Raw genomic sequence first — 20,306 nt, forward strand, 5'->3', positions numbered from 1 at the left:
TGGAATTTTATAGATTAGCGTGGGAGTCAAGGTGTTGGTTACCCCTTTGAAAAAACGTCATAATAAATTTGTACTGTGAGAATCATTGATGTCCACTGAATGAGGGGCTCTATTTTGTTTTACCAGATCAAATTTGAAATATATTTGTAATTTTATGACTTTATGCCCGGTGGTTGCCTTGTGGCAAAGCTCATACTCAATGCAGTAGGTCAGAGTTGGTTATGGTGACCTGCCAATGATAAAGGCTACAGATCTGATTGGCTATTTTATCTGGAAGACGTTCTGTCACATGTCTTAGGTTTGTTCTGTTAACAATATATAGAAAAGACAATAGGCCTTTAAGGGTTGATTGGTACTACACTATGCTAAAACCTGTAGACAGAAATGTTGTACATTGAATCCAGCAGATTACTGTGATAGGCAAAGATGTTGGTGTTTGTTAGGATAGGAGATTTGCATGTGAGAATCATCATTAGGCCTCTTAGGAGGGGTTGTATATTGTGTTATCTACTATATAATTTCTGTCATTCTTTGCATATCATTTACCGCCATGAGTATTAAAGTACTTTTCCAAATCTGTGCTGATAACTTTAGCAGTCTATCAAGCTCTTGGAATGAAAATAATCATAAAATCCATGCACACTTTTACATACAGGGACTTTGAGTCAGCCAACTTCAACCATTGGTCTCTTTGAGTGTCATCCGCATTCTGTTTCTGCCCATGACAGAACAAGGCTCTGGGACAGCCAACTTCAGCCATTGACGCCATTGTCCTCTCAGTGATAGTATTTTGCAGGATCACATTTGCACAAGTGTCTTAATTTGGGTGTGCTTCATTCCTACGGCCAGTGCTTATATACCAGTCATTTTAGTTCTGCATTTTTTCTTTAGTTCTCCATTTATTATGCTCCTTTTTTTTCCTTCTCTTTTTTTTGTTTTGTTACTAAACAATGCTACTCGTGTACAGCTCATTTCCTCTGCAGTATACTTCATCCCGTATGGCCTGTCTCTGAATCGATAAGCCATCGTGAAGGGTTTTGTCTATAATTTATCATTGCCTTACTGGTCAACGCAACATTTAGAAGCAACATATCAGCCATCTTGGATTGGTACATCAATATTAACTATTCACTCTACCATTCCAAGGTAGGCATTTACTGTTATATTACATTTTTTACTCATTGTTAACTGCAAGACCATGCCTGCAACTTTTCTGCAGTAGCATGATTTCTACTTTTATTGTTTTAATTATCTAGTATATGTGTGTGTGCGTGTGTAATTTGTCAGGGCCGGTTTTAATTCTAAGTCCTGCCCTGGAGACATTGAATGGATGATTGGATTAATGAGGGAAAAGATGATTGACAGAGTGCATGTATGGTGAGGTATTAAGTACTTAAGCTCACCAGTAACTCTAGAGGCACTTTCAGTTATAAGCCAGACCAACTGGCATTGCCAAGGATTGTTTTAAATATCATGCAGCTTATTTTCAAGCCTGTTGCACCGCCGGTGCATCCTTTTTCCCATAGAAAAGGTAATGCACCGGCGGCGGCATGGGCTTGTATATAAGCCCCCCTGAGATTCACAACTTTTACAGCACTCAAGCAATACGTATAGAAAGATTAATCTATTTTGTATTCAATTTCTTCTTCAGCAAGCAAAGTTGTGAGATTTGAAACTGGTCAAACCTTTTCAAAGTGTTTCATTTATCAACTTCGCCCAACCTCGAGGGCCTACTTTAAACCTATGCCCACACGCAATGTTTACAATATTTTGGGCTTTTAGTGATACTACCAATTGCAAGGGACCAGCAAATGGGTGGCACTCCTTGCAAAGGCTTTTTATTCCGCTCTTTTTTCTGGTATGCCTTAACTGTACTTCCGCAACAAGGCAATGCAGTCCGACGGCTGAAAATAATTTATACATGCAATTATATATGTACAAAGGCACACTTTGGCTATGTGCTACAAGTGTATCAATTTATTTTGTCACATCTCACATGTGGTAGATAATCCTTAGAGTCAAATGTGCTGAAACTGGAGATTTGTGGCGTTTGATTGAGTTTGCTTTCTTGTTTTTTGCCTTATTCAGCTAAAACATTCCCCATGTGCATGACTCCCAGACATTTGGCTATGATGACCCTATTTTGAGTTTCAATCATGCTAACATGATTAACCTTGGATTATGGAATGTCCCTGATTTAACACAGTGAATAATTTGGTTTCCAGTCCCCACAGTACTTATTTTAAAGACCTGGATCTTGGCAAATGTTTTGATGAAGCAGCATGACCTTATCTATGCAACAAAATCATAACAAGCAACGCTTATATCTATACTTGACAGTGGTGATCAATCTCAATTCTCTCACGATGTGTTTTGCAACAGTTTGCATTCGCGAAATAACTGCAAAAGGGCCGGATTATAAAGGAAATGTAAACTGAAGTGCAATCCTCCTAGAGCAAGCAAAGGTCTGCCAACATCCATGTCGCGCTGGGTCAACAGTGGAACAAACAACTTGAAATTGCATTTTGAAGTATCTCTTGAAAGTCAGAACAGGGCTTCCGGTGCCTTTGGAATGGACTTCCTTATCTGTTCACTGTGTTCTTCAGCTCTTACATAAAAGGTACACAATAAATCCTTGCTTCTCAGGTCTACGTGAGGAATGATGCATTGGAGGTCCTGGTGTGAAGCAAACATCATTGAATGAACTAATATCTGAGGGTGGTTTGCTTTTCTGTAGTGTAGCCAATAAAGTATTGCATTTTTGATAAAAGATGTTGCTAAAGCACAGTTAACGCTGTTGTCTTGTCCTACTATCATAAAATATGATTGCAACTTTTGGAGCATTGTTTCCTGCTCACTGGGCTAATAAATGTACCCCACTAAAACTGCCTAACATAATTTGGGTCTGATTCATAAACTGCACTTTGTAGTACAGTTTGTAGTACTTTAGTAGCACTACCATAAAACCTGATACAAAGTACTATTCACAAGCTGCACTTTTTTGTGACTCACACTTGTGAGTACGTTTACTACTTTTCAGTTTTTAAAAACTTCACTTTTGTAGTAGTTTGTACTTTTGTAGTAACTTACACTTTTGTACTAAGTCCCTATCTCCATTATTTTCCATGGAACAGTGTTGCGGTAACAGTGGTCAGCCAGGTGATGTGCAAGACTTGCTACAAAAAAAGTAAGTCACTAAAAGAGTGTAAATTACTACAAAACTGCAGTTCGTGAAGACGGAAAAGTAGTAAACTTACTCAAAATATAAACATACTCAGCAGTGTAAGTTTTCTTTGAGAATCAGGCCCTTGTATTTTGTTTATGTTATTGATACAGGGGATTAAATGCAAATTACTCCCACAATCACCCACAGGATGGGGTCAACCAAAACAGCTAGATCACCACTTCGCCACAAAAATAGCAGGAAAGACTTCATTGAGTGCTTTCAGTGGACTGTACCAAAAAACATTGGGCAGAGTGAGCTAAAGAGGCCCATGTCTGAACCGTATGAGGTCAAGACTGATAAATATGAAATATCTACCAAGTTACACTTATGGCAGTTCCACTAGACATCCTCCAAAAAAATCAAAACCTGCTGCCCAAGATTTTTAATTCATACTCACATCCTTCAACCAGCAGCACGGGGTGAGTTTTATTAATGAAAAATAATGCTGGTGGATCAACAATGCCATGGCATTTTTCTTGTACCGCAAAGCTTAACCCTCGAAGCAGTGGTTTGGTTTTGAAAAACAAAATGTAATGACACTGCTGCCCTGGTAGTTTTCTCTCAGATATTATGGGACAATATTTGCATTATACCTTTCTAGTAGCACCATGCTCAGCATGACAGTTATGGAAAAAGGCTGCCATGGAAATGGAAGATCCACCCTATATATTGATGGTCTTCTAACCCGGTTTCAGCAGATGCATGCCCTGCTTGAAAGTGTCTTTCTAATGACTAAACCTGCACTGGCTTTGCTGTCATTCTAAACTCTATGTGAAATTGGTACACTGGGAACTGTGCTGAGACGACAGCATTCATTTTTTAAGAGGTTCTGTTAATGTCCAATTCTAAGCCATGTCCACAATCTTCACCGAAACTATTGAAGTCAGAAGGCACAATTTCTGAGCAGTCATAGGGCTGGGCATTTGTCTTATTTGCACATATAATTGTGCCAATTTACATCATTCCTATGTTGCAGATACATTTTGAGGGATGGGCAAAGTGGGCTGTGGCCAAGGTCCCCATCTTTCAAGGGGCCCTCTCGGTCAGCTTCGGGACAGTCCCAGACTGTCTAGAACTTTACAATAACCAGCTTGTTTTATTTACTTTTTTCTTGAGGGATAGTGATGGATAAAGAAAAATACCCATTATATTTGGGTTAAAATCAAAGTTCACCGGCCCAGCCCAACTCCCCAGGACTTTGCCTTTATGCAGCATGTGCCACTCACTGTGAAGTAAAGATTGGCCTCGTGTGCTCCCTCTATGGCTGCATTGTCCTCGTGGAGCTGCTGCCAGACCAGTGCGTCACAGCCTGCTGCCTCCTGACACCAAACTCCAGTCCCACATAGCACAGGTAGTGCGCCAAACAAGAGCACCTATAAGCACTGTATGCCCAAATGGTGCTAACAGACTAGCTGCACCATATATTGTTGCTGGAAGCTTGGTAGGATCACTAGTCTTTTTGCTTTTCTGTTGCAGTTCCGTTTGGAGAACGGTTGTGCCAAGGTAGGGCCCGAGGGTAGCCATGCGTCGCTATGCTGTGCAGAGAAGTATCATATGTTCGGCCAACTTTGGATATATAAAGAATAGAATGTTGCATACTTGGGACTTGTAGTTTTTCGTTTATCATTATCAGCAAATGCTTAAAAACACCAGTGCTTCAGATTTGACCTGTCTCTGGTATTCTCCAACACAAAAACCCAGACCTAACTGAAAATGTAATATCTAACGGGCTTATTACAGCTATGTGCCTGTGGGTGAGTTCTCTGCATCTGTATGTGTACCACTGTGTTATCTGTGTTCATGAGTCTATTTGCAAAATAATGTGAAATATGTCAGTGACCCATAAAAAGCTTCTAGGTCCTCTAAACAATCACTCAGAAGTATTAGAAAGAAAGACTGAAGGTTACCGATAAGAAATAATACGACCAATGTTGAACCCAATAAATCTCTATTTTATGATAGAACGCATATTTTTCTAGAATGTGTCCCTCACACTAACATTTAGGGTAATGTTGAATTATGATACAAAGAGCTTAATTTAAAAGAGGTTGAAGGCATTATATCTGTAAACAGGTAACCTTACGGTGACCTGGAAAGTGAAGGGGTAGTTTTATTGAATTCAGAGGAAGCAGAGTTACTCTTCACTGCAGTCTGAGGGCAAAAGGAAAATGAAATGAGGGGCAACTAATAGGGTTGTCTTCCATGATAAAATATCGTTCAGCGATGCTCTTTTTCTGGAGTATCAGACCCCATTCGGGGAAGTGGAGAAGGGAGCTGACAGGGTGGTGGTGGTTGAGGATTTTAGCCTCTGCTTTCCTGGGGTCTGTCCAACTACTGACCTGAAAACTAAACCAAATACAGACCTTCCACCCTTTTGACTCTCATGGTAGTCAGTAGTGCTTAATTTGTTAAAGAATGAGTACCGGTACCAACTGCACTGCACAGAATGCCTCAGCCAGTGCAAATAAATGTTAACTCGTCAAATACCAAGGTTGGTAGTCTTAAATACACCTCATGCCTCTTTAACTCACACTCAGATGCTCCCTGCCTCTATAGCTTTCTTTTGAAGGTTACTGTGTTCTCCATCAGTGAAGTTTTTTCTGCCTTTCTCTTCCTCCGTTTTCCTGTTTTGTGTATTTTTCTCTGCATTGCTCTCAGTAAATGTCTGATGCAGAAAAATAAGTCCTGGTCTTCAAAAATGGGTGCCAGTGGACACCCATTTGTGGACACCACTGGCAACCTCCGGTTCAAATGAACCACTGGTGGTGAGGTGAGCAGTCAAAGGCTTCTCACAGAAGTAGGGTACGGATTAAGATGCACAACTCAGTCAACCACCAGATCCACAAATTCCTACCAGCCCCATGTTTTTTTTAGAAAAGAAAGTACTTTTAATAACAAAGTGGTGCAAAATTCCACACATAGGAATCAGATTAAGTTAAACAATCTCACCATTAGGCTTATACTGAAATAATGCACCTTTTCTAGTGCACTCCTCTGTGCTCTACGGTATCCCCAGTGTCTAGGGTGGCCTCTTCCACAAAACAAGTTTAGACAAGATTAGGCAAGGGTGCAGTTTTCACTAAGGGATCACCACTAGGGAACAAGTGGTTTAGTTCAAACTGTTCTTTATCCCAAAAGTGTCTTACTGATAAGGACAATTCATTTGCCACTCGACCATGCTCATGGTTAGAGTCTCTCAGTCTTTGGAGGATGTGCCTCATATTTACCTGCTTGGTGGAGGACGCAGCTTTGTGGGTGTTGTATGATGTGTACATAGGCATCTTCTATAGCATCACTTTGACCATGGCAGCAGTCCTGCTTTTCTCTCTCTCGTTCTTGTTTTAAGTTATAGAAGCTTTATTGAGATATCTTCATCATACAACATAGGGCAGAATATAACAATATATAATAATAGACATATGTGATCAAGAACATGCCATAAACATAGCAGAAAGCTGTATTCAATTTTAGGAAATACAAGGGAAACGAAAAGGGGGAAGGAAGGGAAAGGTGAGATATAAGATAAGCTTTAGAATTAAAGATAAAACTGGCAAAAAATACTCATTAGACTAAATACAGTTAACCTATTTTCCATGAACATTCACAATATGAAGGGTAATAAAACAGAAGAAAGAAGGCAAAGAAATAAAGAAAGAAAAAAAACTTATGGAGGTTGAAAGTTTCCTGACCGGTTAGGAGAGATCTGAGAGATAGAGATGTTATTTAAATAAACAGTCAGGGGTAACCAAAATAGATCTCTATCTGAGGATTACAACAGGAAGCAAAAGGATTTGACTCTGAGCTTATCTGAGCATTTCTGATTAAGTGTGATTTGTTGAAAAGCTAAAGCTAGCATAAGGTCCAACAGCCCACGTTCATGAGGTGATAAATTAAGTGATTCTGATAAACTACCCATGAACAAGAGGGCATTCGATAGGGGAATGTTTAGATTAAACGTTTTTAACATCCAAGGCCAAATTTGAGACCAAAATGAAGCTACAGGAGGGCAAGAAAACAGAAGATGACAAAGGTCAGCTAAGGGATGGTCACAGGACCAGCAAGATTTGTTATTAGAGTGTGTAAAATTGGCAATGGAGATGGGAGTGAAATAAAGTCTGTGATAGAGAAAGAACATAGATTGAGTAGTAGAGGCAGATCTAGGTATTTTCAACCATCAAGACATATCTTGCTCCAAAAGTCAGTGCTCCAATCACAACCGAAATCAGACTCCAGGCAAGTTCCATTTTAGTCTTAGAACGTTCTGGGACAGTAGAATTGAGATATTTGTAAATTAGGGAGGCTCTTGGGGATACTGATAGAATTCTATGAAGTGGTTCTTGAATAGATAGGGAATTCTCAGAAGGAAGGGAGCAAAAGGCTTCCAAAATAGCTTCCATAAGCAATGAAAACTTGTGTACGAACGAACGAGGACAGTTGAAGTTGGTTTGGAATTGACGAAAAGAAGAAGGGAAAATACCATCAAAGATATCATGAATCCAGACAATACCTCTAGATCTCCAGGAACCCCCACACATATAGTTCTATTATGAATGGTAAGAAAACTGATATGCCAAATAGGAGAGCTTAGAAACATATTCCTAGAAATATTCTTCGGTTGACAGTAAGGCCTCAGTAATGAGCAAGTATATTTAAATAATGGAAAAGAAGTGAGATTAGGTTTGGCCGTGAAAGCGAAAACCTCTAGGAAAGAAAAAGGGGAACAAAGACGGCGCTCGATACTTACCCATAAAGGGGTGAAAGAGGAAGCATTTACTTGAAGCCAGTAAGAAGCTTGTCTAAGGCAAAATGCTTTATGATAAAATATAAACTTTGGAGCATTTACCCCACCTATGAGTTTTGATTTTCTAAGGTGAGATAAAGAAATTCTGGATTTTTTAATGTTCCATAGAAATTTGGAGAGAAGAGAGTTAAGTTTTTTGAAATATATAGAAGGAATATTAACCGGAATCATTGATAGAATATATAGCATAATATGAGTAATCATCATCTTAATAGAGTCTAGATGTCCCCACCAAGAAAGAAAAAGAGGGTTCCAGGAGGAAAGAAGTTTGGAGATCCGTTCGAGAACTTCCTTCATATTTATTTTAATCGACTCTGAGATAGAGTTGGTAAACCATAACCCTAGATATTTAATTTTGGAACTATTCCAATGGAATCCAGTTGGGTCAAAGTGATGTTTAGAACAACATTTAGTTATAGGAAGAATCTCCGTTTTATCCGAGTTAATTTTATAACCGGATACTGCCGAAAAATCTGAAAATTCTTGTAATAATGGGGGAATAGAAATTTCTGGATTAGAAATAAAGAGTATAATGTCATCTGCGGAAGCAGAGAGCGTCAGGTGTTGATCGCCATATAAGAAATCAGAGATAAAAGTATTATTGCGAATGCGAGCTAGAAAAGAGAATTAGCAATTTCTTGAAGTGAAACGTCCGAGTCCAGGGAATTAAAGTCAAGATCAGTGGAGATAGGAGAAGAAATAGAACTTAAATAAGAGCCAATGGGAAAGTTTGATGCAGGTGCTTCTGAAGTGTGTAAATTATTATTAAAAAAATGACATTCATCTAGGATTTCTTGGTTTTTCAAAAGATGTTTCCCATCAGCTGAATGAATAGAATCTATCAGGTGTCTCTCCTTTCTAGATTTGAGATAATTAGCTAAAAGTGATCCAACTTTATTACGAACTCCATAATATCGGGTACTACTGCGAAGAAGAACAGATGAAGCGTTATCAGTAGAGATCTTATTAAACTCTAATTTAGCACGAACAAGCTCCTGCAAGATAGAGTTAGATGAGGAAGTGTAAAATTGATGTTCTAGATGCTTAATATTGGTTGATAGAGCTTTATGCTGAATGTGATTGCGTTTCTTTTTCGTAGCCACAAAATCAATAATAAAACCACGGGCAGTGGCTTTAAAGGTATGCCACAGTAAAGCTGGAGATATAGAAGGACCTTCATTCAAAGAAAAGAATTCTTCCACAAAGGAAGTGAAAGGGGATGAGAATGCTGGATCCTGTAAAAGAAAATTATTAAATCGCCATCTAGAAGATTTAGGTATGGAACGGAGCAGATCAAAATCAACAATTACCGGAGCATGGTCTGAAATTAAAAATGGGTTCGATCGAAGATGAAATGAGATTTTGAGCTAAAGGTTTAGAGAGGAAGATATAATCTAATCAGGATAGGGAACCATGTGGAGGAGAGAAAAAAGGAAAATTCTGATTGGTCTGGGTGACATAGTCTTCAAGCATCTACAAGCTGAGTCTGTGTAATTGTGCTATGAAACTGTTTATGAGATTTATGTGGAAAGAAGCATACATGTGAATTGCGATCAATAAAAGGGTCCATATCCTGGTTACAGTCACCTCCAAGAATAAAAAATTAATCATTATATTGCATACATTAATTAGTAATAGCAGGCCAGAAAGTGAAATCTGGTTGGGTCGGACCATAAACATTAAAAACTGTTAAAGAAATATTATTAATAAGTAATTTAACTAAGATCCAGCTACCTTCAGCATCAATTTCTTGTGAAATAACAGAACAGTTCAATTTTTTATGAACTAAAATAATAACACCATTCTTCTTTGTACTTGAAGGAGAACGAAAACAGAACCGACCCAGTTACGCTTAAGCTTAAGGGCCTCAGTTTCAAATAAGTGAGGTTCCTGTAACAAAACTAAATCGGGATTGTAAGAGGCTAAGGTGCCGATTACGATCCTGTAAAAACCGGGTACGAACCGTCGACGGAGCATATTCTCCGTCCGACGCGTACCCGGTCGGAACAATATACAAACATGGAAGTACGATTCGCACGGAAATACTATTTCCGTATGATTCGTACAAAACACCGACCGACGAAAATATACATACAATTGTGATCCGGGAAAGCGCCGACGTGACGTCGGGACGCACGCAGCCTGCCTTTCACGAACCAGGAAGTACGATTCGCACCGACATCATCCCGCACGGAGAATATATTCCGGCAGCCAAAAACTGCCGGGAAATCAGGACGACGCGAACAAGGAGTACCTCCACGCGACGGACAGACATGGACCCGAACCTACGTGTCATCCCGGCCCTCATAGCAGTCGACCTCCTCTACAGGTTCCGACGCAGACGCCGCAGAAGGTCAGAACAACAAAGAGAGGGGGGAAAGGGGGGGGGACAGGAGCAGGGGCAGGCCACAAAACCCCCACCCAAGTCACACAGCAAACATGCCCTGGACATACCTGACCCCCAGGCCCTGGTCACTACGAGGGGGCGGGGGCGTGTCCAGCAAAGCCAGCGTCCGCCACAACGGAAGTGGTTGACGACGCGAACCGGGAACACAACAATACAGGTACGTCCCGTACCCATGCCTTAAGAGCGTGGGTACGAGTCGTACCACGCCCACACCTACGTCACCCCAACAATGGCGGGACGGCTCGTACCCACATGGCAAAGGCCTGGGTACGGCCCGCACAAGCATTCCACAGCGTGGGTACGGATATGTACGGACCGTACCCCCACCCGCGTATGCATGGAGCATACCCCCCATCCCAACAGTGTATGTACGGACCGTACCCCCACCCCCGTATGCATGGAGAGTACCCCCACCACAACAGTGTACGTACGGAGCGTACCCCCACCCGTGTCTGAATGGAGCGTACCCCCACCCGTGTATGAATGGAGCGTACCCCCACCCCACCAGTGTATGTAGGGAGCGTACCCCCACCCGTGTATGAATGGAGCGTACCCCCACCCGTGTATGAATGGAGTGTACCCCCCATCCCAACAGTGTACGTACGGACTGTACCCCCACCCCCGTATGCATGGAGCGTACCCCCACCACAACAGTGTACGTACGGAGCGTACCCCCACCCATGTATGAATGGAGCGTACCCCCACCCGTGTATGAATGGAGCGTACCCCCACCCCACCAGTGTATGTACGGAGTGTACCTCCACCCGTGTATGAATGGAGCATACCCCCACCCGCGTATGCATGGAGCGTACCCCCATCCCAACAGTGTACGTACGGACCGTACCCCCACCCCCGTATGCATGGAGCATACCCCCACCACAACAGTGTACGTATGGCGCATACCCCCACCTGTGTATGAATGGAGCGTACCCCCACCCGTGTATGAATGGAGCATACCCCCACCCCACCAGTGTATGTATGGAGCGTACCCCCACCCGTGTAGGAATGGAGCGTACCCCCACCCGCGTATGCATGGAGCGTACCCCCATCCCAACAGTGTACGTACGGACCGTACCCCCACCCCTGTATGCATGGAGCGTACCCCCCACCCCAACAGTGTACGTACGGACCGTACCCCCACCCGCGTCTGCATGGAGCGGACCCACACCCGTGTATGTTCTAAGTGTACATATCCTGATATAGGAGAGTTGGGTGCAGAGTCCTCCCAGCAGTGCCCGGACATAAGAGGGGTGTGTGCAGAGTCCTCCCAGCAGTGCCCGGACATAAGAGGGGTGTGTGCAGAGTCCTCCCAGCAGTGCCCAGACACAGGAGGGGTGGGTGCCTAACACTCACAGCAGTGCCCAGACACAGGAGGGGTGGGTGCCTAACACTCCCAGCAGTGCCCAGACATAAGAGGGGTGAGTGCAGAGTCCTCCCAGCAGTGCCCAGACACAGGAGGGGTGGGTGCCTAACACTCACAGCAGTACCCAGACACAGGAGGGGTGGGTGCCTAACACTCCCAGCAGTGCCCGGACGTAAGAGGGGTGTGTGCAGAGTCCTCCCAGCAGTGCCCAGACACAGGAGGAGTGGGTGCCTAACACTCCCAGCAGTGCCCGGACATAAGAGGAGTGTGTGCAGAGTCCTCCCAGCAGTGCCCAGACACAGGAGGGGTGGGTGCCTAACACTCACAGCAGTGCCCCTGCAAGGAAAAGGGTGGAGTACCCACAGATCCAATGCCCACAAATGTCAGTCAGGTGCACAAAGATCCTGCAGTACATGTACCACATGTGTGCGAGGCTGGGAGTATACACATGCATAGCGCCGAAAAGAAAACATGTCCACATGAAGTCATGTCAACAGTCTACATACACAAGTACAGTGACCACCAAGGACGCCACTAATGATGCAGGTGGAGACATCGCTCAGCATGCATGGCCAAAGTCTGACGAGTCCGTCACACACCCAGCCAATGTAGACACAGCTCAGCACCACATATTGGAATGACCCTGCAGGGAAGATGTCAGGTTACACAGAGGAAGGAACACACCTTGAGACGATGTCACCATGCAGTAACTGCTTACATGAACAAAGTGATGTAGCCAACAGCTTGTGATGGCACACAGATACCAGGGTCCACCCTATGACCAGCACAAGACTACAATTCCCACACACCCAACACATTATCACCACCCAAAATAATGGAGCAGGTCCACCAACAGCAATACCAGATAGACAGTAGTGTACTAAGGAAAAAGAAAGTGCTTTATTCAGCATCCAAAAATCTGTTTGTCCCTTGAAAGTTCAAAATGTACAATGCCCATAGGGCAATCCAAAGTTCAAATCCAGGTGGGGGACACAGTGGGACGCGTGTCCCCTAGCTTGCCTGCACAGTCAGACTCCTTTGTCTTCCAGATGGGGGGGGCATCATGTGGGGGGGAAGGACCAGGAACCGCAGGGACATGAGGGTGAAGGGTAGGCGTCGTGGGTGCAGGGACGGAGGACTCCACCACAGGGGGTGGGGCAGCGCCAAAGGCGGAGGTCAGGATGGCGCTGCACACCTTAGCAAGGTCCTCCAGCGACTCCCCTGCACCCGAAGGAACCACAGGCCCCAAGGAGGGGGGGGGTCGTGTTGTAAATTAAGGCAGAATGTGATTAAGCATTTACTGAAAACATTAATGCTTCCCTTTTATCGTGTTTTCCTCATTATGTTGACCGAAGTCCGGACTCCATTTTGTATTGACATGCTGCCACGTGTTCACCACGAGGAGAGTCCGACCTCTGTGTTAGTTGCTCTTGTAATCTGCCTAGCAACAGGTTATAAATAGCTCTCCCTTGTCCGTCTGGCGCATGCCCAGACTTGACCACATCTGTTATAATTAGCTTTGCTTGACCATGTGTTTTCGCGGGCCCAAGGAGTGTGTTAGCTCCGCCCATGTATTGATTCGGTATCGAGAATGACCCTAAATGGTAATGTTCTTCAACTCTGTGGTATCCACCCACTCATGAGCCCCTTCGCTGTGTATAAAAGGGGACTGTGTATGCAAGTTCTTTGTGCTACTCCTTGCAATACTGAAGAGTGTTGTGTGGATTGTAGGACCACCCTTAAGGGTTAATAAACGTTGTTTTTGTACTTTGCAGTTTCCGTGCCAACTTCCTTATAGATTTCGTTACAGAAGAGCGAACCCTTGTCTCTTGCGGGCCTAGCTGGGGCCTGTATTCATCAATTGGCGCCCGTCACGTGGGGCTCATCGGCGACTCGGATGCTCGAAGGACTGGTCGCGACGAAGGTGAGGAGTTTGGCCAGGGACGTGATCACTGCCAGCGGCGTCTTAGCCTTGGCATCCCGAGGTTTTTCTTCCTTCCCTTCCGAGCTGACCATCTGGGTGGCGCCGGTCATCGACTGAGACCTCTTCTGTCGGTCCTGCCGTGAGAGCCGTTTGGGCGATTGTGGAGCTTGTCAGTTGGAACCTGGACTCTTGATTGGTAAGAACCGTTGTACGGTACTTGCTCCGAGTTTTGAAGCCTGGTCTAGGCTATTTGAGTTTGATTGATGGTGACTAGTCATATTTTGAATTTGTCTTTGTGAAAATATATGCGTTGCAACACATATAGGCAGGTAATGTGGAGAAATTTCTCCGGAGCTGTGTAAACTTTGAACGGCGCAACGATTAAGTGCCATTTTTCTTGATAATACTGCATATTTTGCATTATTCCTAGCATGCCTGCTTTTAGCGCACTTCGTAAGTGGTGCTGCTGTCTTGGGAACCGGTTGAACCTCGAGGAATCTGCTCCAGCTCCCCCAGAGGGGACTCCTAATAGGGATATGTACGTGAAGCATGGTCTTTCTTCCATAATGTACAGCACGTTATGGAGGAAATATACTAGGAAGGATCCTGAGTTGCGATGGCCTTTGTATGGATCGTTTGATATACGTAAGATTGAGTATGTGGAACAGTGTATGTGTAAGCGACGTGCTCGTCAGGAGATGTTTGAGTGTGTGCGATTATGGGTGAAGGAAGTGCGTGAGCGAGAGAAACGTGAGAAAGCGCTGTTTGATAAGGAGCAGCGAAAGAATGATCATATGCGAGCGCAGGAAGCGAAGCGTCGGGAGGACAAAGAGCAAACGGACAGACAAGAGAAAGAGCGTAGGCTACAAGTTTCGGGTCAATATGTTGTTCGTCAGCCGCTTTATCCTGTCCTTAATAATCCTGATGACGATTTTTATTTACTAGATCGCACTCCGCCCCCTTATGTTGGCGCATCTGCTCCACGGCCGCAAGATTCTGGCCCGGCTCCGGGTAAGGTCGACACACGGTCCATGTTATCGGCCGAGCATATGGCTGAGCTCCGGAAACTTTCCCTCCGTGCACTTAAGGGCAAGATGTCTATGGATGAGTTGTTCCATGCTTGGGGGTCGTGGCAAGATAGAGAGAGGGTGTATTTTCTGTCTCATTTTTCAGAAGAAGAAATCGCAGCTTTCCGAAAATATTCTAGTGTCTTTGAGCCTGACGACGTGTCTTCGGATGCCGGAGCATTACGTAATGGTGTTTTTTCTCCCCCTAAGGCTTCTGAGGCGGCTCGGCGGCTGTTCGCTTTGCGGGACGAGGTACTGGCCCTTAGAGAGAAAGCACGTCAACAAACGGAGGAGGAGAAGCAGTCGGATTCGTCTGCAGCAGGGGGCCACCCATCCGCCTCCCAGTCAGATAAGGATGACATAGTGCATGCTAAACCAATGCGAGAGGCGGCGCCTTTGTATGTTCCTCCTAAAGGAGCGGGGACTAGCTCGGATGTTAACTCCGCCGATGCAAGGGGATATTTTGTATATAACTGGGTTTATACTCCATGGCATAGGGCCGATGTTATGGCATTAAAGAATGCGCTGCCTGACCCCCGCAAGAATCCAGCGGCCTTCTATGAAGAAGTCGAGGGGGCCTTGAATTCTTGCATTATGACCTTGGCGGATATAGACCTGTTCTTTGGCCTTATCCTACCGCCGGATAAGTGGCGCTCTGTCCGGAAGGTAGATGATGCGGTTGCCTTCAAGGCCCGGTGGTCTGACCTTGAGGATGAGGATAGGGAACGGAAGCCCGCACAGAAACCACCCCAGAATATTTTAGATCTCCCTGCGGCTATTGTGGCTAAGTTAAAGACGATTATCCCCCCTAAAAAGATTGACTGGAATATGTTAGCAGCATGTAAACAGAAAGTTGACGAGTCAGTCGCGGACTTCTTTACGCGTTTTGAGGAAACGTTCCATGATTTTAGTGGCCAGTCGCTTACCGACGATACGGGCCGCCACCTTTTCGCGGACAAATATGTGGCTAATCTGCTGCCGGCAGTTGCGGCCCGGTTAAAAGCGAGTGAGAGTTCTTGGTCCTCCGCGACACCGACGGCCCTTCTGACCATTGCCCAGTATTATGAGCGTCAGGAGCACGAGGCGAAGGGCCAGGAGGAGAAGAAATCGAAAGATCTTAAAACCAAAGTGATGTTAGCACAAGTATATGGCCCGCCCCGCCGGGGTAATAATAATAGAGGAAGGGGTGGATCTTATGGTCCCCCTTCGGGCCGATCTGATTTGAATAGGAACCAGTGTGCGTATTGCAAGCAGTTGGGCCATTGGGCCAGGGATTGCCCAGCGTTGCGTGCTTCGCGTCAGGGGCACACTCCGGGTGGCCCGAGAGGTAGAGGGGGCTTCTCGAACTTTAGAGGGAATTCCAACGATAATGTCCGTTTCGATACTGCCGGACAGCACCGAGATAGCTCAAATGTTTTCGATCGCCAGCACCAGTATCATGTATCGGGCAGCGATCGATCGGGATATCACGATTCTCATCATGCATAGGAATGCGTTGGATGGGGGTCCGAATCAGTTGAAGTGCCGGTCGATCAGACGGGTCCTTATGTATCGGCTGAGGTTTTAGGTTCTACTGATCAGTTCCTAGTGGATACAGGAGCGACACGTAGTGCATTGTCTAGGTACTTGGTTCCGGGGGCTCCCCCATCCGGCTCAATAGTTACATCAGTAGGGTTTGACGGTACACTTTCCCGAAGCCCTCTTTCACAGCCCCTTGCCTTTAAAGTTGATTGTTTTTCTGCGCCTTGTCCGTTTCTGCTTGCTCCGTATACACCGGATAACATTATGGGCCTTGATATGTTAAAGCATTTTAGGGCTACAATTCGCTGTTCCCCTGAGGGTGTGAGGGTGATTTTAAATGACAACTACCCCCGATCTGGGCGGATGTGTACGATCTCAGAGGATGCGTTGTTGGCTACCCTCCCCCAAACTTTATGGGCAACATCGGACACAGATGTCGGACAAATGGTGATTCCTCCGGTCCACATTAGTGTCCAGGAGGGGGCGGTACTACCGCGCCTCCCACAGTATCGTATTTCCCAGGAGGGCGAGGAGGCTCTCATACAGATTGTGCAAGACTTGATCGCAGTGGGGGTAGTGGAAGAAGTTCCCTATAATATCTGTAACAGTCCGATTCTCCCTATTCTGAAAAAGGACACGGATGCAAAGGTTTATCGGTTCATAATTGATTTGAGGGAGGTGAACAAGATCGTGATACCTCAGTATCCGGTGGTTTCCGATATCACGACGTTGCTTACCTTGGTCCCGCCTACGGCGACCGTGTTCTCAGTGATTGATTTGAAAAATGCCTTCTTTTCTATTCCCATTCACCCTGATAGCCGATTTCTTTTTGGGTTCACATTAAACAATAGATCTTATCGTTTTTGTAGAATTCCCCAGGGCTACACAGAAAGCCCTAGTATTTATAGTCAGGCTTTGAAGCGACAGTTGGATTCCTTTGCCTTACTCGAGGGGGTCGCCCTCATTCAATATGTTGATGACATCCTGTTGGCGGCTGACACCCTGGAGTTGTGTGAGAAAAGTACGATAGCCTTACTTTCCTTTTTAGCGTCCCACAATCATAAGGTCTCTAGGAAGAAATTGCAATTCTGTAGACCAAAGGTGACTTATTTGGGTCACCTTTTGTCTAAGGAGGGGCGTGCACTCACACCAGATCGTATCCAAGTGATTTTGGACACACCAAGGCCATCCACGCAGAAGGATGTGCGTGCATTTTTGGGTCTTGTTTCTTTTTGTAGACAGTGGATATTGGGGTTTTCACACACAGCTAAGCCATTACTAGCGCTCTTGACAAAAGACACGCCCATCCCGATCCCCTGGTCAGATGAGTGTGACGCTGCTTTTCAGCAATTGAGACAGGCCCTTTGTTCAGCACCAGTGTTAGGGACCCCTGATTATGCAAAACCCTTTTCGTTGTATGTGCATGAGAAAGATGGATGTGCATTATCAGTCTTAGTGCAGATGCACGGCGATAAGCGGCGCCCTTGTGCATACTTTTCGGCTGTACTTGATCCTGTCGCCCGAGCATTGCCAGGATGTTTTCGCTCGGTTGCGGCGACAGCTGTGTCAATACGGCAGAGTGAAGGAATTGTATTGTCCCATAAACTGTTGGTGTTAGTTCCCCACGCTGCTGATGCCCTGCTTAATCAAACAAAGACGCAGCATTTGACCAGTGCCCGTTTAACGGGATATGAGTTGACGCTTTTAGCTCCTCACATTACGTTAAAAAGGTGCGTGACATTAAACCCGGCCACATTGCTGCCATACCCCGAGACCCAGCCTGAGGCACAGAAAGCGCATGATTGTATTCTTGTGACTGAGGAACAAACAAAGGGTCGTATTGATCTCCAGGATACGCCCTTTTCAGATGTAGATGGAGAGTTGTGGGTGGATGGATCATGCCTGAAGCTACCAGACGGTACGACTTCAGCAGCGTATGCAATTACCACGTTACAGACGATAGTGGAGACAGCACGCATACCACAGAAATCAGCTCAAGCAGCGGAACTGATAGCGTTAACACGAGCGTGTGAGCTCAGTGCAGGATTGTGTGTGAATGTTTACACAGACAGCCGCTATGCCTTCGGAGTAGCGCACGATTTCGGCCTACTCTGGAAGGAGAGAGGGTTTCTAACGTCACATGGGGTACAGATAATGCATGGGGAGTTAGTTCACAACCTTTTAACTGCATTGACATACCCAAAGAAAATCGCCATTGTTAAGTGTAGCGCCCATAGGAAAGTGGTTGATAAGGTTGGAGAAGGGAATGCGTTAGCGGATCGAGTAGCACGGGAGACTGCGATGCAGCCCGGCACTACTGCCATGTATGTAGTGAAGTCACAGGTGGAGAGATGGCATGATGCGAAGGAGCAAGTGCGAGAAATACAAAAGACCGCTTCTGACAAAGAGCGGGAACAATGGGCTAGCGAAGGAGAACTGGATGACGAGGGTTGCTGGAGAAATAAGCAGATGGATAGATGGAAATTACCCACGGCCTTTGTACAACCTATGGTTCAGATGGCACATGGGCTAGCACATGTTGGAGCTTCCGCAATTGTGAAATTGCTTACCCAAGTCTGGGAGCATCCAGAGATTGCTAGCACAGCAAAGAGGGTGGTGCAGACCTGTATGATCTGTCTGAAGTATAACCCAGGGAAAGGCACGCGAACTCCAGCAGGAGGATTTGCGACACCCACTGCACCCTTTGAGGTTCTGCAGATGGATTACATCCAGCTTGAGCGCTGTAACAATTTGAAGTATGTTCTAGTAGTGGTTTGCGCCTTCAGTAAATGGGTTGAGGCGTACCCTGCGAAAGACAATACTGCAATGACTACAGCGAAGCTATTGCTGAAAGAGTTTTTCCCCCGATACGGCGTCTGTAGACTTCTGTGGAGTGATAATGGCCCTCACTTTGTAGCAGATGTTATAAAGTATGTCTTGAAGGGCCTAGGCATCACCCAGAAGTTCCACGCCGTGTTCCACCCTCAGTCTGCAGGACTAGTCGAGAAGTATAATGGTACACTGAAGCTTAAGATCGCCAAAATTCAAGCTTCGACATCTTTGACTTGGCCAGACGCCTTGCCACTGGCGTTATTGTCAATTAGGTCGGTGCCACACTCTCGAACCGGCCTTACACCCTATGAGATTGTATTTGGACGCCCAATGAATATTTGGGGTCCACCAAGGCCTAAGGCTGTGTATGATGTACCTTGTGTGATGATGAGTGATTATCTGGCACAGTTAACGGATAACTTGGTTTCTATTCATCAACAGGTCCGAGAGGCGCTCCCTGATCGGTCTACCGGTGAAGGACATGGTCTCCGGCCTGGGGATCATGTCATGCTGAAGGTTTTCGACAGATCGAACAGTTTGGAGCCGAGATGGGTCGGACCTGAGCAAGTCCTTCTTGCAACGCGGACGGCAGTGCGAGTCTCGAACAGGAAGAATTGGATCCATTCCCTGCACTGTCGAAAGGTACCGCCCGGATTGGTGGAGTCTGCCGTGCTGATCGATCAACGAGACATCCTAGCAGCAGAGACAGGCCGTGCTGCAGAGCCAAATGACACTGAGGAGCTCTTTCCGGACCACACGACTACTGGAGGAAGGCGATATCATCTGCGACCAAGGAAGTGAGATTTCCAGTACCGGGACATACTGTCAGAACGGCCCTTGGGTTAGTGAAACGGAGAGCCGATGAGGCAAGGGGGGGGGATCAGCCCTGCATTAGTGTAGTGACACCCGTCTTGGCCCGCTGGTGAAGAAATCAACCGCTGCCCAAGGGGAAGAGTTCTGACAGACTTTTAGTTTCAGGAAGATATCAGGGTATTGTTTCCTTTGACATGGAGAAGAAGAAAATTCTTTGTGCGTTGGGGTTCATGCTAACAGTAGCCATCGTTGGTATAACCACATGGTTTGTGGAGGAGGCAACTCCTGCTCGAAAGACGCTTGTGTTGACGACTCCAGTGCCTGCGGAGCACTACTTTTACACATTGCCATA

The sequence above is a fragment of the Triturus cristatus genome, chromosome 11 (assembly GCF_964204655.1).
Source record: "Triturus cristatus chromosome 11, aTriCri1.1, whole genome shotgun sequence".
In the NCBI taxonomy this organism is placed as follows: Eukaryota; Metazoa; Chordata; class Amphibia; order Caudata; family Salamandridae; genus Triturus; species Triturus cristatus.